The following is a 25,117-nucleotide window of genomic DNA, read 5'->3' as shown; positions in this document are numbered from 1 at the left end:
ATAAACGTTAAAAAAAAAAAAGAAAAGAAAAGAAACAGAACATTACTAGCCCCGGAACCACACTCCTGCCTGTTCTGGTTCCCTACCTGCTCCACGGGGGTAAACTCTACCCAATTTGGAACACCGTAGATGGATTTTGGCTTTCGTATATTTTAAGAAAGGGAAGCATACAGCATTTGATCACTTATGTCCAGATTTTTTCCTTCAACATTGAAAATATACTGTTTTAGCCAGCAGGTGTGAATAGGAAATTAAAACCATTCGTGCAGGACCCTGTGCTCTATCAGAGCTTTTTCGGGGACTGTAGGCCCCCACTCCTATCCACTCCCCCAGGTGCACTCTGAATCGAGTATTGGGCCTAAACTTGCCAAGATCTCTCAGCTGCAAATGTCCTTTGCCTTCTGGAAGTCTTCTACCATGCGTATCTTCGATTAGGAAATTCATCAGCGCCGTATTATTTATTGTTGCGCTAAACTTTTAATTATCGCCTTCATGTTTACTTTGTCACGTGCTGTTCATATTTCACGACCAGTCACTGGATTCCTACTATGTGCCAGATGCACGATACCTGTAGGATAATGTTACTCCATTTTATAGCGAAGGTGGGCGATCTTTCCTAGGTCATAAAGCTAACAGGTGACAAAACCCATCTCTACCCAGGTCCTTGGCTGCTATACCAGATGGTCTCTCCACCACACCTCTTTCTCTCATTTGCTTGTATTTTAGCTCCTCACTGGATTAGAGGATCTTGGAGAAATTAAAAAAAAATGTACTTATCTTTCTTTGGATTTTCCCTCCTAGTATAGTGGTTGGCATGTAATAAGTATAGTATTTGGTTACTGAGCATAGTAAGTGTGCTGATTTTTTATTGGATTTTTCTAGCACCACAACACTCTTTACAAATATCTTTGTTTAATGAAACTGTCATAATGTTTTATAGTGTTAACCACCAATATGGCCTGACGTTCTGATTCTAATCATTCTGTGGAGAAAATGGGCTTGATAACTGGCATGGCCAACAAATGTAAGTGGAAAAGTGGACAAGTGGGCTTGATAACTGGCATGGCCAACAAATGTAAGTGGAAAAGTGTAAGGACAAAAGTGGAAAAGTGGAAAAATGTAAGTGGAAAAGTGGACAAGGTGAACCACGTGCAGGGGTATAACTAATACATTTGACATGAAGAATTGATCATCTTGTAAGTATCATCCTCCTTCATATGACAACATTATTCTGGGTGATAATTATGGAATGAATTAAAATAATGGTCAGAACATACCTGTAGGAAGAAAAATAAAAAGAAAATAAATATTTAAGGACAAAATAAAAGGTAATAATTTGAGAATTTTTAATAGCATTAACAAATATTTTAGAAACAAAGTGACAACAATTTATACCTATAAATGGGTCTGTTGTGGGAGTGAATAATAATATTACAGCCTGTTCCTTAAACTTTAAATTTGTGCAAATGCATTGATGACCTTGTCAAAATTAATCTTCACATCTTCATGTTCAATATACAGACGAGGCAAATTTGTCGACCTATTTTTACGTATAGTTAATCAAAGAACACAGTTCATTAAACTTTAATTTCAAAAAGTGTCTTTCATGTAAAGTAACATGAAATAAGAGATCAAATTCCAGATATTACAATACTGGTCATGTCCTTGGGATCGATTCTAGCAACTTTCAAATATCTCAAGTCAAATCATTGTAAATACACATTCTCATCCTTCTGTTTAAGAATTTTCCTAACCACTAGTTATTGAAGTAACTTAAGTTTTATAACTTCATATTTACAATCACTGGGCTTTATTTCACATCTGCTCTTTAAATGCAGGGAAATATGGTACCACAGGGGCTGGAGAAATGAACTTTGCGAAAGCAAGCTCTAAGAATTCTAAACTATTACAAACTTGAGTCAGCCTGTGCCATGGCCCACGGTATAACTAGGACTCCTGAATAGTTTCCAAGTGGAATAAGATGTTTACAAAGGAAAAATTAAAGAGTAAGTGCTAATTTAAAGCTTGCATACATTATTAAAACTCAATAATAACCCCTAAAAATCCATATGACCCCCATTACCTCAGAATATGGTGGGTCTTTAAAGAGATAAAGAGATCTTTAAAGAGATCAAACCTAATTTAGCTCATTACACTAAAATGAGGTTAGCAGTGTGATCCCTAATCCAATACGACTGATGTTATTATAAGAAGAGACAGACACAGAAGAAAGACCATGTGAACACGTGTATGTTTGAATGTATGGGTACAGGCCTACGAAAGACTGGAAAAATGTTCGCCAAATTCTAATGGGCAGTAACCATTTGGAAGTGGAGAATAGTGATTTCCACTTTCCACATTTATGCCCTTTCATCTTGTTGGGATGATTTTTATGACAAGCATGCATTCCTTATATTATGTCAAAAGGTAGTAAATATCAGTGGGGTCAACAAATGAGAGTTTTTATGTAATATAATATGAGTTCATTTTTCAATCACAGTTAGAAGACCTGGGTATACAAGTCACATGAGCATCCTGTGTGGTTTTACAAGAGAAAGCTAGAAACAATGTGTGGACATTGAATGGAGGCAAAGTTCTAGATGAGTTTATGAGATAAGTTCTTTGCCATCTGATGATCGAATAGTCTAGCAGCATTGTTTACAACGGCAATACAAAACAAAAGCAATTGAAATCAACCTAAGTGTCTTCCGATGGAAAATTGAATAAATGAAGTATGATGCATCCATACAATCAAATAAAATACAACGGTGATGATGAGTGACCTAGCGCTAGCTTCATCCACACTGCTCAATCTCAGAAATACATTGCTGAGCAATAACAGAAAGTTGCAAAAGAATATACACCATAGGATCCCATTTAATTGAAGTTAAGAAACATGGAACCCAGTGCTCTGCACTGCTTATGGATATGTATTTATATGACACAATTACTAAGCAATGCATAGGAATGGTGGTTACCAAATTTGGGATAGAGCTCAGCCTTCAGAAAAAGGAGAAACGTTAGAGAAAGGTACCAAGAGACTTGAATTACATTAGTTATGCTTTCATTCTTTTTTTTAATGTTTATTTATTTTTGAGAGAGACAGAGACCACACCAACGTGGAGGGGCAGAGACAGAGAGAGAGGGAGACACAGAATCTGAAATAAGCTCCAGGCTCTGAGCTGTCTGCATAGAGACTGACGTGGGGCTCGAACCCATGAACCATGAGATCGTGACCTGAGCTGAAGTCAGACACTTAACCAACAGCCACCCAGGTGCCCCAGTAATGCTTTTTTCTTATGCTAGATGGTGGGTATATGAGTCACATAATTGGCTATACTTTTACAAGTGAAATATTTCCTAGTAATAATCATAATAATAGCAATATTAATAGTTACTTAACACTTACGATGGGGCAGCCAATATGTGTACTAACTTAGTTCTTCCTCACAAAAGTCCTATCAGACGGATACTGTTATTGACATCATTTTACAAAGACGCCAACCAATCAAAACACAGGAAAGTTCGGTAACAAGTCTAAGATCACACATAGTAAGGGGCAGAGCTGAGAGCTGAGGCCAAGCAGACATCTACGTATTTGTCTCTTTACTTATAGACACACATACGAGAAGGGTTTTCTTGTGAGGTAATGTCTTGTCTTCTCTTTTTTTCTCTTTTTTTCTTTTCTTTTTTTTTTTTCTTTCAAACCTAATGGGTTACCTGGTGAAGTAATGAGAACCGCAGCTTTGAAAATGTAAACAGGGGGGGACCAAGTGTCAGATTGCTTGGGCAGCATTACACTGTGGTTTGTGGGAGGTTGGGCTTTGTAAACTGAACTTCCCATCCAATGCCAGTTCTCTGATTTTTTAATGCCAGGAAGAGTTTCTCTGGAGGAAAACACAAGGAGCTCTACTTTAGGCATGGGGAGTTGGAGGTAAAAATGTGGCTAGCAAATAGAGATGATGGAATTCAATTTGTGTTACAGCTAGGAATTTGTTAGCATAAGAGTCCAAATATAGAGATGGATGTGATTATCCAGGAAATATGGAGAAAGGAAAAAATGAAAGGCCCACACCTGGAGCGGGAGACTATTTCTGTCTATCTCTCTATTTCTCTCTCTCTCTCTCTCTCTCTCTCCACATGAACACACGCTCACATAGACACATGCATTTAGTTTTTAAAGTTAATATAAACAATTCTATTTCTCCTTTTCATATGTGTGGAAGCAATTCTCAAATACGTGTCCAGAAATGAAGAAAATACCCCTTTTGAGATATGTATTAAACACATCGGTGTCATTCAAGTATATCTTTCTACCCCCTCCATTCCATCTGCATTAAAACCTGAAGAATTATTTTTAGACACACACACACACACACACACACACACACACGCATGCACATCTTGACCACTTTTCTTTATAATCCCATCTGTACTCTTAGAGAAAAAACTGGGCCCAATAACAAATACTCCCCATTTCAGCCTCTACCCTGGTCAATTAAGAGAAAGACTACTCAACACCATGGTAGTTTTTAGAACTAAAAGTCCCGCGAACAATTTATAAAAGTATGCTCTTTTTATTAAACTTTAAGACCATTTCATTTTACATAGTGAACCTCATTTTAAGGAAATCGAGAAATGTGTGTTTTTAGAATGCTCACTTTTTTATATTCACAGATTAGCCTACTAGATAAAGAGGAATTTTTTTTTTTTTCCTGAGTTCAAGCAGTTCAGATCAGCCCGTGGGCGGATGGGTAATTTCTCAACAAACGGGTTATAATGATTGTCCTAAAGTATGAATATCATCGTATATGAGAGGCAGTGTTAGTTTGATCCAATCCTGGCGGGATTTTGCTTCATTTCCTCTTTAGTAAGGAAGCAGCTGTATTGCAAAAGTGGGTGATTGGAAAAGGGGGCCGAGAGAGAAAGTGAGATGAAGAAGGGAGGCTAATAAGTACTTTGTACCATAACAGGAGGCTATCCGTGTTAATACTCTAGGCAATTGTCCTGTTATTATCGTCTCATTTTTCGGATTGTGCAACTAAGTTTCAGAGACACTGAGTAAATGTCCTCAAAGCCACACAGGACACAGGCTCCAGTGTGCCTTGGTCCACACTCATTTATAGCTCCATGTGCAAATAAAGAGTATTAGAGTGTGTTTATCCAACAAACGTTCTATCCGTTCTTTCACCTCTAACTTGGTATCTGCAATCAAACGGAGATTGTTTGCTGGTTATCAGTAGATTTTTTAATACCTGTTTCATATCTGGTAGGGAAAGAAAAATTTTTGGCCACAGCTTCTGCCAGTACTTTTGGAACACGTTTCTTTTCTTTTCTTTTCTTTCTTTCTTTCTTTCTTTCTTTCTTTCTTTCTTCTTTCTTTCTTTCTTTCTTCCTTTCTTTCTTTTTTCTTTCTTTCTTACTTCTTTCTTTCTTCTTTCTTCTTTCTTTCTTTTTCTTTCTCTTTCTTCTTTCTTTCTTTTTCTTTTTCTTTCTTTCTTTCTCTTTTTCTTTCCTTCCTCTTTCTTTCTTTCTTTCTTTCTTTCTTTCTTTCTTTCTTTCTTTCTTTCTTCTTTCTCTTTCTTTCTCTTTCTTCTTTCTTTCTCTTTCTTTCTTTCTTTCTCTTTCTTTCTCTCTCTTTCTTTCCTTCCTCTTTCTTTCTTTCTTTCTTTCTTCTTTCTTTCTCTTTCTTTCTTTCTTTCTTTCATGCTTAACCTAACGCTTGGAGTTGCTATACTTTGCATTTCCAACATGTAAATTAATTTTATTACTTGGTAAATATGATTCTGACTTGGTTTTACATAAGTCATTTTCTATTTGTGCCAAAGAGACTCCAGCCTATCATACTTTCACTGATTATTGGTTTGTAAGAAATGTATGAAAAGTTATATTCTTAGTGGTAAATTTTTTTCAATTTTTTTTAATGTTTATTTTTTGAGAGAGACAGAGACAGGATGCGAGTGGGTTAGGGGCAGAGACAGAGGGAGACACAGAATCCAAAGCAGGCTCCAGGCTCCGAGCTGTCAGCACAGAGCCTGACGCGGGGCTTGAACCCACGAGCTGTGAGATCATGACCTGCGCCAATGTCGGATGTTCAACCGACGGAGCCACCCAGGCGCCCCCTTAGTGGTAAACTTTTTAAAATGAGAACTCAACATCAACTGGGCACTAGGTTTTATTTCCTGCTGCACCTCTGCGTCTCCAGCAGTGCCCAGCACAAAGTAGATCACCAATAAATTATCACTCCCGTCCACCACCCCTCAGCGTACTCTCTTTGTTGTTTTTTTTTTCCACTAGCAACCAGTCATGAGAAAAGGCACGCATGAAATAATACGAGTTACAAAAGATAGAATCGATTTTGTTAGCTAACATCCATTGTGTTGAGCCTCCACTGCATCTTATTATATTTAATTTTCACAACTCTTCTGTGAGACTGGTATTGTTATTATGATCGTTGTTAATTGTCACTTGACAGCTGGAAAGAAACAAGGCTTGACAGAGTCAGCAAGAAGTTTGGGTTTGAACTCAGAGCCCCAGGACTCAGGAGCCCTTGCATATATACACCCACAATAATAAAATGCTTCCTTGTATGAAAATTAGGCAACTGGTATGTTAATGAAGCCACCAGGGCTGAGCAGGATAATTGAGTAAGTGTGGGTAACAAAACAATGGTAAGGCAAACAAAGAATTTCCTTGCAGATAGATCCCCAAGGGAATATCTACTGGAACCCTAGTTCTTTTAGCGCCTTCTGTTCTCCGGTGTCGAATGCAGTGGAAGGTTGGGAAGGGCCAAGGATTGGGTTGGGTCGGGGCTGGAGGTACTCCCGAATTTTCACGACTGTGTCCATTAACCTGGTTAACAGCCAGTCTCTCCTCATCAAAATAATGCTGCTGCGGCTTCACCGTTGCCTCGGCAACCCCTCTAGTCACTACAGTGGGTGCCACTCACATGATGTCTTTGGTTCCAAGCAATAATAGTGCCTTCCGCCATATTGTTGCCAATAGCACTGCCAGCTTTTGGCCTGGCCTTTGAAATGTTGCATCACTCACTTGACGTTCATTCAGTGAACGTAACCAGTGCCAGGCATTCCACCATTAGAACTGTGTCTGGTCACTGTGCCTCTTGGAGGCATGTGCCTCCTTCACTCACTGAGGCAAGGTTGCTTCACACCAAAATTATAGATTTCTGCTCTGGGATGGACTTCCCTTCAGTTCTGTGGGTCAGTTTGCACGGGGGAGGATTTACCATGTCTCTCTCACTCTCTTGTTTTTTCAGGAGCACGGCAGGTCTGATGCATCAGGGTGCAGGGGCTATGTCTTCTCCCCACATGGCTCTCACAGGGACATTTCCCTTTCAGTACTGTGTTTCTCCCCCCAAAAATCACTTCAGTCAGAGGACTCGCGGTCGGTGAAAAACCCTGGCTTGCCCTGTTCTCTGGGAGCACTAAGGCTGAGTCAAGTACAGTGGTAGGCAGGAAAAGAACAGGTACTAGCCCTTCTCCTTCTTTTCCTTGCTCCCTGTCAGCCCATCTCTGCAGAATTACCTCTGGATGAGACACTGGCACTGGAGCAAGGGATAGGGTGAGTAGGAATGGCCTGAGGCAGCCACAGTGTCTGCAGAAGTGAATGCAAAAGGATCAGGGGCTCAGTCAGTTGAGCGTCCGACTTCCGCTCAGGTCATGATCTCACAGGTCGTGAGTTTGAGCCCCGTGTCGAGCTCCATGCTGACGGCTCAGAGCCTGGAGCCTGCTTCGGATTCTGTCTCTGTCTCTCTGCCTCTCCCCCGTCTCTTTCTCTCTCTCTTCCTCTCTCTCTCAAATATAAAATAAAAAAAACATTAAAAAATTAAAAAAAAAAAAAACAAAACAAGAATCAGTAAACCATCACAAAAGGGACATCAAATAAAGAGAGGAAGTACCCTCCACTTGTGGTGTGAATTTTTCCCTTTGCGCTTAGTGTTTACATTCAGAACCAGAGTCAAATCACACATTGTCACCAAGACTTTTGGTTGGAACCCTTCCATGGCTCCAGCTTCATTGTGCCTTGGATAGAACATCTGCCACCTTAAACGGTCTAATGACTAGTTGCCAGCAAGGCCAGCCCAGTGTCCCTAGAAGGCAAATCAGATGTCAAGGGTCTTGAAGAATTTAAAGCTAAGGAAACTGGCCTTCTCCATCCGGGGTAGAAGTATCACGTATAAACAAAAATTACTATCGGCTTACCAACTTGTTTAATACTACTGAGAAAAATACAATTTAGGGCAAGATTGGAAGAAATGCAGACTCCTAGCTCCACACTACATGCCCTCGAGATAAATAAGGAATCGCTATTAATTCTTGCTTAATCTACTAAGCAAGGTAGTTTCACTTCTCAGACCTAAATGGAGCCCAATATGACCACCTTCCTAGCATCAAAGACTGCCTAGACTGTCCACATTGTCAGTACTTGAAGCCTGAGGACAACAGAGCCATTTCAGTCCGTCCTCTGTACTTAAGAGCCAAGAAGCCCTTAATCGGCTACTTATTCTAATTACTCGAAATAGAAACTTATCTGTTCCTGTGTCCTCCTAGACCAAAGGACTCCAAGTCCTTGTATAACACCCTTAGAGCCTTCTCTTTAAGACTGTGTTACTTCTGTGGCTAGCGCAGAAAAGCAAGGAAAATACAAAAAGCCACAAGTCTGGCTCACGCAGAACCCCATCATCAGCACTCAATTTATACTGAAATAATTTGTCCAACAATCAAAACCAGACTCTGCTCTTTATAATTTGAGTTAGGCCAACTTCCTCTTTCTCTCTCTTTCTTTCTCTCTCTCTCTCTCTCTCTTAAAAGCCAATTTGGACAAGACAGAGTCGTTTTTTGTTTTTGTTTTTGTTTTTTAACAATTGAAATAATTGCACAGTGACTTCTTCAGACTGGCGTGCATGGCATAACGTGTAAGAAAATTAGAAAAAGTTCTAAGGAAGCTTGAAGGAAGCGGGGAGGCATATGGTAAAAAGTAAACCAATAAACTGAAGAGCCCAACTGTCAGCTGCCTAGGGCAGATCTGTGTCCTTTTCCTCCTGGTTGTCGATTTGGAAGCCAAATACAGCAGAGCAATGCCACACCTTTGGGGACAAGCTGGAAGGAAATAATATGTCCTTTTATTCAGAACACGAAAAAGATCTAAAATTAGGTATATTTAGTGGGATTCAGAGTATGATTTAAAACCCATAAGCATCAGGACGCCTGGGTGGCTGAGTCAGTTGAGCCTCTGACTCTTGGTTTCAGCTCAGGTCATGATCTCACAGGTTCGTGAATTCGAGCCCCATGTTGGGCTCTTCACTGACAGCACAGAGCCTGTTTGGGATTCTCTGTCTCTCCCTCTCTCTCTTTGCCCACTCCCCCAGTCATGCTGTCCCTGTCTCTCTCAAAAATAAATAAACTTTAAAACGCTTAAGCATCAAGAAGTCTCAAACATGAATAAGGTTAACTCTGAAAGACATGTAAAGTTTACTATTAATAATAAAAATGCGTGATTCATAGACTTGCTCTAAACTGAACTCATGAGCAAAAACAGTGAAAGGCGAGCAAAAGGAGATTCTTAAAATCATCGATTCAGGCCAGGCTGATGAAATGAAATTGTAGATGATGGGACTTGGGCCATCAGTCTTATAATTTTGTACATTTTGAACATCATCCAAAAATATTAATCTGCTGTTGAAATTCTGTGAAAGGAAGAGGGGAGAGAAATATTCTTCCTCTTGCCATCTCCCACCCCGAAGCATTCACAACTGGTCCTAAATGGATCAGGACTGCGTGGAGACCTTTGTTGGGAATGCTCTTTCTTTTGTTTGGGATTTGCTTTTGAACCCTCTTCCAGAAGTTGAATATTTAGCAAGAGCGTTTTGTTTGTTTGTTTGTTTACAGTTCTTTTTCCACTTCAATCTCTGACTTCATACAAATGATACCAAAATAAAGATGAAAATGGAAAAAATCACACGTATATTCAATTTGGAGGCACCGGGTTTGGCTTTCCAAAAAAATGCTCTTTTATATGTTTGGTGGTTGTTGAGGGAGAAACAAGGAAAATAGGTTAAAATTAACTATTCGTGCCGTCAGATTTACCCTGGGCAGACTTTTAGAAAAGCTGGAGTAATGGACCACGGTCTTTTATATGTGAAAGTTTGCTTATGTTTTCTAGTTCTTGGATTTTTCATTTCAGATCACCCTCAGCTAATTATTATAATCTGTATGGCAGATAGTCTCCTCAAATCATCTTCTTTGATGTAATGCAGATTCTTTCTTAAAAGCTAAACAAATCTCCAAGCTTCCACATTCCTCTGTAGAGCAGTAAGAATGGGGGGGAATGGGTCCCTCCCAGAGGACAAAATGCCTAAACACTTCTCCAGTGATGGTCTGCCTATGGCCTCCAGTGAGGAAGAAAGCATTCCTGTCTCCTATTTGTTGGGAAAGAGATCAGTTTCTCTAGCAGCATCCAAATCACAACTATGTACATCAACACACGGTTAGTCCACACATCGATTTTGAAGACATACGATTATATTCAGTACTGCATTTTTACTCCACACGCTCCTTTGACCACACAGTTTTGAAGATCCACACTATAACTTCTGATAGCAAGATCTTTTAATTTCAGTGAGGCTGTGCTTGTTAAGAGTTTTAAACTTTCTCTGGTCACTGAAGTTGACGTCTCAAATATAAAGATGCCAAGCCTATCATATGCCTATAATGATTTCATTTCAAAATAGCTCTGAAAGGGGCGCCTGGGTGGCTCAGTCGGTTGAGTGTCCAACTTCGGCTCAGGTCATGATCTCGCGGTCCGTGAGTTCGAGCCCCGCGTCAGGCTCTGGGCTGACGGCTCAGAGCCTGGAGCCTGTTTCGGATTCTGTGTCTCCCTCTCTCTCTGACCCTCCCCCGTTCATGCTCTGTCTCTCCCTGTCTCAAAAATAAATAAACATTAAAAAATTAAAAAAAAATGGGTCTGAAAAAAACCTACATTTCTATTCCTTTCTCTGTTCAAATTAATAGTTGACTGTATTAGTGTTAAAAAGGCTTCCTCCACAGAATATCAGTCAAAAAATGAAATATATTTGCGGTAGCACTGACTGAATTTTTAAATAAGTAAGCAGCTGTAATTACGTTAAAAAAACAAAACAAAACAAGGAGGGGTGTAAGTATGGAAGGGGATATTGTGTAAGCAAATAGGAAACCTGCTCACAATGGGGCAGAATGTATAAGTTACAAAGCCAACACCAAGGTTTCCTGCCAGCCAAGAGACCTAGAATCCAAATGATCTTTTCATCTGTTGAGATACCAAAAGGAAATAAATAATAGTATGCAGGCATTTATTTTTAATGCAAGAGGCAGCCAAAATCAAAGTCAAAAACTCTTCACTAAACATAGGCAAGTGCGTTAGGATAGCTTGCACACAAAGGCAGAATGTTTTTATTTGAGTTTTGCGATTACAAAACTGCAATTCTCTTGAACGGCACCCTAAGTGCGTTCCTCCAATTCCCAACAAGTTCTAATGGGATAAGTATATATTGTGAAATAGGATAGTAGGAGAAAGAGAACATGCTATAATGATTATCCCTGTAACTTTTGCATACTTTTCTGTATTGTCAAGTTCCTGGCTCTTTCATTGTCAGAATCATAAGTCATCCTTCAAGATGTCAATTCATTTGATTTCAGGCATGCCAGGAAGTAGAAATATTGCGCAATAGATAAACTATAATTGGAAGTGTTTTTTTAATGTTTGTCTATTTTTGAGAGAGAGAGAGGCAGTGAGCAGGGGAGGGGCAGAGAGAGACGAAGACACAGAATCTGAAGCAGGCTCCAGGCGCCAAGCTGTCGGAACAGGGTCCGATGTGGGGCTCGAACTCACAAACCAGAGAGATCATGACCTAAGCAGAAGTCAGACGCTTAACCAACTGAGCCACCCAGGTGCCCCTATAACTGGAAGTATTTTTAAATGGAATATGGGTCTGAGCACCCTGGGTGCCTGTTTCCTCATCTAAAAAGAGGATTGGGAGGATATAACCCAAGGTCCTTTTCAGGTGAGAAATTCTGTAATGCATGCTTTTGCATGACTGTACTCAACATAAGAGAAAACATGAGAGTAGGAACAAGCACCTACTTGCAGAAATTGAAATTTCTGAAATTAAGATTGAGTCCCAGGTAGTTGAGTGTGCACAAAAACCAAACCTTAAAGTCGTCTGCCAAAGCCTGTGGACTAGGTGACAATTTAATGGGAACAACAAGCTCATCTTACCACGGAATAGTAATGGCCAATGCAAGACGGGAAGGACCTGACTTTTATTAACTGCTTCCTATGAACCGGGCACCACGCGGCACCCTGGTTGTACATATGAACTGCCTAGTGAGCTCCTAGCCCCGTGAAGGAGATAAGTGAGCACGAATCTCAGTGTGGTCCAGATAAACACTGGTAAATACTATGGTAGAGACGAGTGCAAAACGCAGTGGAATGGTCTGGAAAGAAACTGATGCAGGCAGAGAAGGATATACACCAACAGAATCTTGAAGGAGGTGACACTAGGTAAAGAGTACTTTACACTCCAAACTTAAATCTCTAAATCTATTGGAGAAAACTTTCCCTTCTCCATCTTCGAGGTTGTCTCAGACCCTTCTGGTCCTTTAGTGTTGCACATGAATTTTAACATCAACATCAGTGTCCTATGAAAATGCTACCAGGATAAGGAAACTGAATTTATCTTTAACACGCATGTCTTTCTTTTCATAAAAACTGTATCCATTAGTTTAGTTTTGTTTTAGAGCCTCCCACAAAGTTTTAAATTTTCCATACACAGGGACTTGTACATGTTTTATTCATTACTCTTTTGAATGGAATATTTAACTCTATTAGAGATGATTTATTTTAAATTATTAATGGCCTATTAAACATTGTTTACCTTTTATATTAATTTTATATCCAGGAACTATGAAGAATTTTTTTATTGGGTCTAATAGTTTGTCATTAGACTTGGATTTTCCATGAAAATAGTCATATGACTTTTAGATAATGATACTTTATTTTTATTATTCCTTTTTAATCCTGTGAATATTTACTTGTTTTGATATTTCTTTCACTAGTTTGTCTAGGACTTTTGAAACAATGCTGAATGCAAGTAATTATAATGGGCATAATTATCTGACTTAGTTAAAAGAGAATGCCACACATTTTTTTTCATCAGGTATGATATCTGCAGTAGATTTGGTTTTTTTTTTCTTTCTTTTTTTTGCTACATTATGAATGGATGTCATATTTTGGTGACACTTTTATCATTCTTAATCTTTTATTTATTATTTATTTATTCATCTATCTATCTATCCCGTTTGTTTTGTTTTGGTTTGGTTTTAATTTTGAGAGAGAGAGTGTGTGCAAGTGGGGAAGGGACAGAGAGAGAGGTAAAAAGAGAGAATCCCAAGCAGATTTTGTGTTGTCAGCACAGAGCCCGACCTGGGGCTTGAACCCACGAACAGTGAGATCATGACCTGAGCTGACTTCAAGAGTCAGACTTAACCAACCGAGGCATCCAGGCACCTCCCTTCCTAATCTTGTATTATAAAGTAAGCATACCTAAATATATGCAGAGGTACACAAACATATAGGTTTTAAAAGAATAATTAAACCAACATCCTTGTAAGTATTACCCGGGTTAAAGAATAGAACAATGACAGCAGTTTTAAAGTCTGATTCTTCTTCTCCAATCATATTATCTTCACCATCCAATGAAAGAAGCACTATCATAATATTTGTGACAATTATCGACTTGATTTTCTTTACTATGCATCATATGTACATATGGGAAATAATATTGTGTTTAGTCCTGCTTGTTGCAAAGCTTTATACAAATGGAATTACACTAACAGTACTCTGGTAATTTTTTTTTCTCATTATTATGATTGTGAGGTTCAGGCATGTTGCTATGCAGGGCTATCATTCATTCGCTTTCACTTTTGTATGATATTCTAGTGTGTGAATGTATTATAATTTACTTACACAATCTACTGTTGGTGAACATTCAAGTTGTTTCCAGTTTTCTGCTGTTACAAGCAATACTTTCATGTATTCTGATGCACAGTTGCATGAATTCTTTAAGGTACATGTATACGGCTGGGGTACATGGATCTTCAACTTTACTAGAAAGTGCCACACTCTTTTCCAAAGTGACTATTACCAAAGTTCAGACAGTAAAACGTGAGAACTCACATTGAGCCACATCTTCACCAGTGATTAGCCATGCCAGTGTTTTTAAGTGCTGCCCTACCAGTGGAGATGTAAAGATGACACATTGTGGTTTTAATTTACTCTTCCCTGAGGTTGAGCAACTTTTTGCATGTTTATGGAACATCCACATGTTCTGTGAAATGCATGTACAAGTGGTTTGCTCATTATTCTTCTGAGAGCCTGGATTTATTTGAGAATTCAGGACATGAGTATTTTGTTAGTTATATGTGTTGTAATACCTTGCCCAAGTTTGTGATTTGCATTCTAAGTCTCCCTATATTTTCATTTGGCGAACAGGTTTTAATCTTGGTGTCATCAGAATTACCTATTCTTTTCTTTGGTTTATGCATTTTTCAGACGTGTTTAAGAAAAATTTCCCAGCCCCAAATTTGAAAATATATTCTGTGTAATAGCAGATTTAATAGTTTGCATTTGCTTAAAATCTTTAATTAACCTACAATTAATTTTATCTATAGTGTGAAGAGGGATCTAAATTCATTTTTATGTATAACAGCAAATTGTCCTAACTTTTTAATGAAAAACCTATCTTTTCCCCAATAATCTATAATGCCCTCTGCCATATTAGCTGTCTGTTTATGTTTGAGTCTATTTCTGGGAAGTTCTATCTACTCTGTTTCATCGGTCTGTTTGTCCCTCTGTGAGTGATATAGTTTGTTAATTACTGGACGCTTGTAATATTTTTGATAAATGGGAGGGCAAGTCCCTAACGTTTTCTTCTTCCTCAGTTGTCTAGACAATTGTTTTCATTTTAACTTCATGTAAACATTTCAAAAGAAATTTACCAAGCTTCAAAAAATAAAATATCAATACAAAGGAAAATATCATGGGTATTTTACGATCCATAAAACCAATGTGAAAAAACGTGACAATTTTTGCAGTATGAATTTTTTTCAATTCGCCAGTTCATCAATCTGTATTTCATATCATATTTAATGTCACTCTACATGAGTTCAAGACTTACTGTAAAATTACAGAAATCAAAACAGGGTGTTGTGTTGAAAAAAGGTGGATAAAGAGATCAATAGAATCCAAAAATAGACCCATCACTATGGACAACAGATTTTGTCCAAATGGACAAAGGTAATTCAATAAAGTAGCCTTTTTGTAAAAAAAACAATACTGAAACCATTAGAATACTCATGTGCAAATATATACGTATTTATACACACACACACACACACACACACATATATGTATACACACACACACACACACACACACACACACACCTTGGTCCAAGGCACCTGGGTGACTCAGTTGGTTAAGTGTCCGACTCTTGATTTTGGCTCAGGTCATGATCTCATGGTTCATGGGTTTGAGACTAGCATTGGTCTCTGTGCTGGCAGTGCTGAGCCTGCTTGGGATTCTCTCTCTCTCTCTCTCTCTCTCTCTCAAAATAAATAAACATTAATTTTTTTTTAAACCTTGGTCCATACCTCATCACATCTATGCAAAAAATTAACTAAAACTAAATAATAGGTCTTTGTCTAATAGCTAAAACTGTAAAGTATCTAGGAAAAGATAGGGAAATAATTGCTGTTTGGGGCTGACAACAATTTCTTAAACACGACAACAAAAATATGGTCTATAACCCATGAATTCATTTGATTACTATATTAAGAGATGGAAAAACTAAGCCTAAGACTAGGAAGAGATACTTGCAAATCACATATGTGGTAAGGAACTTATATCTAGAATATATAAAGAACCTTCAACGCTCAATAACAAGGAAACCATAGCCTTAAGCTGCAGGCAAAACACTTGAACAGACGTTTGACCAAAATGGAAAATAAGCACATGCAAGGATTAAGGAAGTTTGTCATCAGGAAAACGAAAATTAGAGCCACCACGAGATAGTGCTACACACCTATTTGAATGGCTAAATTTTTTTTTTTAAGTACTTACCCTAACAATTGCTGACGGGGATGCAGAGCAACTGGAACTTTCACACATTGCTGGGGGGGAATGCAACATGGCCCAGACACTTGAGAAAACAATTTGGCAGTTTCTTATAAAGTTAAAAATACATTTATCATACAACCCACTCCTAGCTATTTACTCAAGTGAACTGAAACCTTATGTTCACACAAAAACTTATATGTGAATGTTTATAGTGATTTTATTTGTAATTGCACAAAACTGGAAACAATCCAAGTGTTCGAACTAGAGACTGGTAAAACAAATTCTGGTACATCTATATCACAAAATACTGCCAGAATAAAAAGAAATGAACAAGTAATACGCACAATAGTGTGGCTAGATCTTAAACACGTTATATTAAGTGAATGAAGTTGGTCTTGGAGTTTACATCCTACATTGTTCCATTTATGTTACATTGTGGAAAAGGCAAAATTATATAGACATAAAGCAGATCAGTGATTTCCATGAGCTACTGGAAAAGTGTTGACTGCATATTTAGGAAGCATATTTAGGAAGCATAGGCCGGTAGCCTATTTAGGAAGGGGGATGGGTGATGGAAATGTTTGCTATCTTGATTGTGGTGGTAATTAGAGTCTGCATGTATTTGTTGAAACCCACAAACTAGTATAAGTAAAAAAAAATGTGAATTTTATTGTATATGTTTTTATACATTAAAGAAAAACAAAAAAAGCATCCTACTTCATCTGATTTTGTTCATTCTAGAAAGAGAGAGAGTACAAGCAGAGGAGGAGGCAGAGGGGGAGAAAGAGAATCTCAAGCAAGCTCCATGCTCAGCACTCAGCCCAGAGCTCTATGGGGCTCGATCCCCCAACCCTGGGACCTGAGCAGAAATCAAGAGTCAGATGTTCAAATGACTGAGCCACCCAGGCATCGCCATCTGGATTTTAATATAATCACACCAACTTAACTTTGGTTTGTGCTGGTATGTCTTTTTCTCTCCATTTTTCTGTGACCTTATTTACTCTTAGAGCACTTATTTTAGATAGGACTTTATTTATTATTTATTTAAATAAATAAGGGCACTTATTTTAAATAAGACAATTTTTTTTTCTGTTTAAAACAGTCTTGCGATCTTTATCTTTTAACTGGTATGTTTAGCTCTTTTATACTTAATGGAATTACTGATCTGGTTTGGTTTAAATTTGCCTTTTTGTTAACTGTTTTACATTTGGTCTATGCATTTGTTTTTTACTATTTTCTTTAATATTCCTTTGGATTAAGTATCTTTTCCTTAAATTTTCTCCATTTTCCATTTTTACTACACTTTTCTTCCTTCATTTTTTGAGACTGCATCTATTGCTCCTTTGTGGGTAATTAGCCCTCATGACGGGCCTATTAGAATTATGTCTATCTCCACTCTCTCTAGCTTCAGGATGTTAACAATTCTCACTTCAAATTCTTCTTAGGTTTTGGGACCTGGAAGTTTTGTCTTCTTTTTTAAAGCCCAACACTTATTTAAAAAACTTTTAGGTATATTTTACCCAGCATTTGTATGTGTTTGTATTGAGTGGGTCTCTTGTGAGCTTAGTTTTCCATTACGCCAAATCCAGAAGTGAAAAAGGCTTTAAAGCCAAGATATGTAACTTTGGAGAATATGAAGCACTTCTCTGTGCCCAGAACATAGAGTTCTTAGTGGAGGGAGAATGGTGGGAAATAACCATTTGGACAAGACTCAGATCGTGAGAAGCCTCATATACTGTGCTCAGGATTACAGACATTCTTGCAAAAGCAATGGAATACAAAAAAGAAAGTTTAAATGGGACAATGTCATGACCAGACTTGTATTCTTAGATTATGTTGGCTTCATTGGGGGATCGAAGATAATTTTCATTCATTTGTGCATAAAGCCTCATCCTCTGATACTCCTCTTTAAGAAATTCTGATTCATGGGGGGAAATTTCCAAACATCTTTACATGTTCCTCAAATTATCTCTATTGGATGATTTAATTATCATGAGCACGTGCCACTTACATCATCAGGAAAATAAAATAGAACTACTTTCAGGTTGCAGGGAAAAATAAGTCCAAGATCTTTGGCCCCTAACTGAAGATGTATTTATATATTCAGTTGGGAAAACAAGACAACAAAAATGAAACCAAAGAACCGAGCTTGAGCTATATAACTGGAGCGGATGAATACTGAAGAAACAAAGGAATGCCTTCGCAGAGGTCATGTTCACAAAAGCAAAGTAATTGCTCATGCTTTGTTACCCTTTGCCAAGGGAACACAGAGGCCACTGCTAGAGTTCACACCAGCCCTGCCTGTGTGTGTGTGTTTGCCTCCTTTTAGATTTTGCTGCGAACTGATTCCCAGCACCTTCTGTTTCAGTGGGTACAGGGCACCGCGTCACAATGAGTTATAAGAGTAGATGGAGAGGCTGAATTCCGTCAGGCCCCTTCAGAGTTATAGGACTGTAATTCCGAGTTGCACCTTCCAGATGAAGCCCTCCCTGTTGACTCCCACCCATGCTGGTATGCCCTTTTTCTGAACTCCTGTTACCCTATGTACTTTGGCATTTGTTTTCTCATTATTAAAGCATAGTATTTCTAATAAATACAATTTATTAGGTTTTTACTGGATGCTAGGGATACCTTATGTCCCATGTACATAAGCACATTAATTTTTGTTGTGAATTTTTTTAAACTCTATGAAGTTCAGTACTATTTTTCCCATTTTACAGATGAAGCAACAAATTTATAAATAAATGGCCCAAGATAACCCAGCTTGTTCACTCACCCCCAATATTTGGTATCTTCCAGCCTCGAAATTTAAGTGCTTGGCACATATATTTTAATGAATCCTCATAACATGTCTGGAAATAGGTATTTTGATCACTATTTTACAGATGAGGAATCTGAGTAACAGAGATAGTAAGTAACTTGCATACACTCACCAGGCTGGTACGTAGGAGTTTATAACCCAGATCTGGCCACCTCCAAAATCTATGCTCTAGAGTATATTCCTTCTTAATCTGATTTGTCCATCTATTCCTAAATTACTCAATATCTGGACGTGTGCTTTACATTGTGGGTCCCCACATCACCCAACAGGTACTGAGTATAAAGAAAAAAGGTGCTGATACAAGAGGAGTGCCAAAAATACCTGAATAAATATCTTAATATAGATTAATAAATAATTGCCAGAGAAATTTAAGGAGAGACAATACAACGCATCTCATTACCTAACGTTACCTGGGAATGACAGTTGGATATGAATGCGTCTTTTCAGATGCCTCAAACGAAAGTGTTTACATGTAAACTATTGTTCATGGAAACCCTTCTAGCAGAATTATGTCTTGCCTTGTTACATAAGGTGATCAATATAACTTAATCTACTCTTGAGAAGTCAAGATCGTTGTCAGAAAATCATTTTAAAATTAGCTATAATCTAATGATGCTAATATAATGTGTTTACAATAGCTCATCTCTGAATGAAAGAATGTCTTTAACTCTTATCAGCTTTAAGTTATTTATTATGACAAGACATGTGCCCCAGTGGTAACATATTAAAATTTGCTGCTTCTAATTTCTTTGGGCTCGGGGAAAAAAAATAAAAGATTCAAGCCCAAAAGATTTATGTGTGCGGTAAGTAGAGTCTGAGAGAGCGTCTGAAGCTACCAAATAAGCCTAGAGAACAAACGTAATGCGCTATTTTTGCTATTCAAGAGCCTTTGAAATAGACTTCCAGGTTTGTTTGTTTGTTTGTTTGTTTGTTTTCCAGAGGGAATGTGGAACCAGATTGGAACTATCAGAAGTCTGGTTCATTACCTGAATTTATATTTATGATCTTGGTCATGATGATAATAACAGTGTTTCCCATCAGGCATTCTTCTCTCCCTTCTTTGTTCATCTCTGTCTTTTCTAACTCATTAAATTTGAACCATTCATAGAATGGGGCTGGGGGACTGGGATGGAGTACGTAAAATGGAGTTAATGCCAAAAAAAAGCAAGATGTCAAAGTTAAATGTCATTAGTTATCATTGAGAAATAATTTCATATTTCAATTGAAGACGCTGGAACTCTGAGGTCAAGAGATGCTATCAGTTTACATGGCTAATTGGAGGCAGGACACAGAACTAGATCTCGAAATATCTGTTCCCATATTCCTTCACTGTTACCAGTATCTGCATAATGGAGTCATTGCAGATTTCATTTCCCTTTGGAATGGCAGTGGAATAATGATCTATGATTTATTCTCTTTACTTTACATCTCTACATCAGCCTGATTTTTAGACCTCAAAAGGCAAAAAAAAAAAAAAGACAAAATCCTGAGTATTGTAGAGCAGAGACAACAAATACAGTTTGTAAAACCCAGTCAGTTATAAAATATTTTCTGTTCGCCTCTTTTGTGTGTTAGGAACGCTCAAGGTCTATGAGCTGTGAAATGCAGGATCAGACTTGGTATTGGTCTCTTTAATGAATCATTCCCTCACTCAGAATGCTGTTCTTGAGCACTACTGTGCTTCCAAGCACTCCTGGAATGACAGGTGACCCATCAAGAAACGAGAGACAAAAGCCCCATCCTTGTGGAGCTTACATTCTTGTAGGGGCAAACAATAATAGACAAAGAATCTAATATGGAAGCAATCTTTATAGTATGTTAGAAATGTTACGGGGGGAAGAAAGAAGAAGCTAAGTAGGGAAGGTGAATGGAAGTTCTGCGGGGAGGGACAGACAGACAGAGGTGCCTGCTGCGTGCATTGTTGCATCCCAAGCTAGTTGCGCTCATCTGAATCATGAGTTGTCTCTAATTTTTCTGTGTGTAAGTAGTATCCTCTTAGCTCTATGTTAAACTTCAATGTCTTACACTTATTGTTTTAATTTGATAGAGAGAGAGAAAGAGAGAGAGAGAGAGAGAGACAGTCCCAAGCAGGCTCCATGCTCAATGCAGAGCCAGACACAGAGTTCCATCCCACGACCGTGAGATCATGACCTGAGCCAAGATCAAGAGTGAGATGCTCAACCAACTGAGCCAGCCAGGTGCCCCCCCCGCCAATGTCTTACGCTTCTTAGAGTCTCCATATTACCACAGATCAGGCCTCATGGTAGAAATTCAATAAATACTCGGTGATTTACTATAGGCTTATTTTATTTAATGGATATCATTCATGAAAAACTATTTTTTTAGATTAAAATTGCACTTTGGAAGTGACACACTAAATGAGCTTTAAATGTTCATTTCTAAATTTAGATTTTTTTCTTAATTATCTAAGGCATTTGGGGACTAAGGAATAGCCCTTGATTGGGTACCAAAAAATAAAAAATAAAAAAAAGGCATATTATTTCCATTAAGCCTTGGTCACCCATTAGATAGTGTTCATAGCCCTTTACTTTGATATTAGCTTGAGTGCCAAGAGTTCTTCATAACTAGAAGCAGGGAATTTAGCCATAAGTCAGGAGAAATGGACAGCATAGTGGACAACTTAGAATCCAGGAGAGCATGTGTGGCCCAAAGAATGATGGCAGTCTCTGTTTCTTAAAAGTCTATGGCTAAGTCACCAATCCATGAAAGATGTCCTGAGGGTCTGAGTCAGTGGTAAAAAGGAGCATATGTTCTTCTGCATTGTAGGGTTGTCAGGTTTAGGATAATACTATTAGTTTACATGGCTAATTAGAGGCAGGACTAAAAACTAGGTCTCTAGAAATCCATAAATCCATTTCCATGTTCTTTCAACATTACTATTATTTGCATAATGGAATCACTGCTATTTCATTTCCTTTGGAATTTAGAAAAACCTACAAATGACTTTAGGCCAAAATGGGAATTCTATCTGACAGTGAGGAGGGTAAACTCTAAGGCATCATTGCTCAGTTCAGACAACAAACACAGTCCGATTATATCAGCTAAGATGGAAATCAGAAAAAGCCAAAGCACTCTATATTTCATAACTTTTAATTTTATAATAATAATGGCAATATAGGAGCTGACATTTATGGAATATTTCTTATGTGTCAGGCTCTCTCCTGCGTACGCTATGTCCGTTAATTCACTGAATTCTCCAAGCATTCCTACAAGGCGTAACTCAGGTTATTTTTAAAGGACACATGAGAAAATCTGGGACAAAGAAAAGGAACTGGTTCCATGACCACACAGAAAGTGACAGAGCCACAATGAAAATCCATTCTGGATTCTTAGGTTTGAAAAATACCTTAGAATCTTCCTACTCCAAGTGTTCCAATGAGCCAACAATATTGGCTTCACCTCGGAGATCTGCTAGACATGTAGAAAACTCATGTCTCCGCTCAGACCTCCAGAACCGGAAACTGCATTTTAACGTGATCCTCACATGATCCGTATGCCCATTGAAGTTTGAGAAACACTGTCCTACAATATCCTAGATGATTGCTCAAATAGAAAATTTCTCCATATTTCAATTTTCCTATTTTACCCTTTGGTCTTCAGATTTTATTTTCCAACCACATATAAGGTCAATCATTCTTCTTATGCTATTTGTAAGCATTTGAGCATAGTTATATATTTGGATCTGATGTGGCTATTCTGATCTCCCTGCCTGTGTCCTCAGTCCTCTCTGTACTCAGACCAAAACTTACCATCAAAGCATCCATATATTATTTTATCCATTCATTTATTTTAGTTCAGTTTAGAGAGAGAGAGAGCTGGGGGGAGCAGAGGAAGAGAGAGATCACCTTAAGCAGGCTCCATACCTAGCGCAGAGTTCGATGTGGGACTCAATCTCACAACCATGAGATTGTGACCTGAGCTGAAATCAAGAGTCAGGCATTTAATCGCTTAACCAACCGAGCCACGCAGGAGCCCCAAAGCATCCATCTTTTAAAATTGTTTACCTAATCGCTGCTTTCTCTCCTGGAGACATCGCAAAAAAATTCATTCCTTCTCCTCTTAGTGGGAACTGAATTCCAGGTGTGACCAGTCGCCTTCCTCATGCTGGGGACATTTCTTCCATCCCAGACCTTCTTTAGGGGACTTTGCCTTTTTTTTTAATTTTTTCTTTATTTTTCGTATTTATTTATTTTGAGAGACAGAACACAAGCAGGGGGGGCAGAGAGAGAGGGAGACAGAGAATCCCAAGCAGGGTCCTCACTGTCAGTGCAGAACCCAATGTAGGGAGGGCTCAATCTCACGAACTGTGAGATCATGACCTGAGCTGAAATCAAGAGTCAGATGCTTAACCGCCTGAGCCACCCAGTTGCCCCGCCTTTGGTTGTTATATTTGGGAAGTAGTTTTATGATATTTTGTGTTACACGTAATTCTAAAATGTTTGCAGCTACGCCTTGCACGCAATCTCCTGCTACTCATGGTAAAGAAGTAAAAAGTTGAGCTCTATATACCTTTTCTTCCTTACCTCTCCAATAGTGAATTGACTCAAAAACTTTCCTTTTCACTTACTGTTAAACTTACTGATAAAGAAAAAAAGTGGTAAAAAAAAATCCCAGATAGTCCTCAAAAGTCAGATATCTGTTGTTGGAAATAGTTCAGTTTTCTGTTGAGTTTTTAAGAATTTTACAGGCATAGCTTAAGACTTCATGTACTTGGTTAATATTATATTGACCCCTTGAATAAAGAATTCAGAATCTAATATTGAAAATCATCTTCTCCATAGGCTTTCTAGTAGTCTAGATGAAAATGCACATGTACATAATTAGAGACATTCTTTTAAGAATCCAAGATTCAGGGACGCCTGGGTGGCTCAGTCGGTTAAGCGTCTGACTTTGGCTCAGGTCATGATATCACGGTTTGTGAGTTTGGGCCCCATGTTGGGCTCTGTGCTGACAGCTCAGAGCCTGGAGCCTGCTTTGGATTCTATGTCTCTCTCTCTCTCTCTGCCCCTCCCTTGTTTGTGCTCTCTCTCTCTGTCTCTCTCTCTGTCTCAAAATAAACAAACATTAAAAAAAAGGTTTACAATGTAAAAAAAAAAAATCCAAGATTAATCGGTTAATGGTTGTCAAATTTCATAGTACAGGACTATCACCAGAAAAAAATTGTTAAAAATTAAAATTCTTACACTCATAGGTTCTATCATAGAGTCTTAGGTACGAGCTAGGAATTTTCCCTTTAACAAGAATCCTGTAAGACAAGTAGTTCACAGACGACAGTTTAAAGATCTAGATCTTACATCAAATTGGATAGTTTCTTTATTGATTTATCAGCATCTACATCACACATAATGTTTAATTTTACTTGGCAGGGAATGATCATCATTAACCAGTGTTCAGTCAAAGAATATTGCGCAAGGCCCCACACTAGATACCTAATCAAGTGGTAAAGCTTTCAAAAATGAGAAATATTTATTGTCATTGTCACTCAGCTTTACTGAGAAAAAGCTACTGAAAAAATAACATCAACAATTGGGAGGCACCATGGAGTTCTTCGTGTTCCAGGAAATGGTTAGGATATATGTCTCCTTGACACTTTATACACATGTGCAGTGTCATTGTCAGTAGCTGTGTCTTTTAATACAAATAATAAGATATAATGGTAGAATGGGAGGCTGAAAATCTTATGTACTATCTCCATGCCTAGAATTTTCCATTTCCTTTCTAAGACATTTCCCCTGATAAGAAGCTTTATGAAAGAGCTTTACTGTATATATGAATAGTCCAAGTGTATAAACGAGACTCAGATTTATTGCATATCTTTCCAGATTTAAATGGGTTGAGAAATGGGTCAAACAGTCATAAATACTATTATGTATTTTACTATTACTTGTTTTTCGAGATGGTACTTAAGTAACTACTGCTTTACCTCAATTGAGGAAAACTCTTGATTTAACTAAAATGAAAAACCTCTCACTGGTAAATTTGTTCCAAGAACTGGTGTACTCTGGGGCTCCGAATTTATTCAGGTGTTATCCATTTATTTAATGTTGAGTGAGCACAACAAAATGCACATGTGAAAGTTATGGTTTAATTGAAAAGCATATA

The sequence above is a fragment of the Prionailurus bengalensis genome, chromosome D4, assembly GCF_016509475.1.
Source record: "Prionailurus bengalensis isolate Pbe53 chromosome D4, Fcat_Pben_1.1_paternal_pri, whole genome shotgun sequence".
Lineage (NCBI taxonomy): Eukaryota > Metazoa > Chordata > Mammalia > Carnivora > Felidae > Prionailurus > Prionailurus bengalensis.
Note: the sequence above shows the minus strand (reverse complement) of the source record.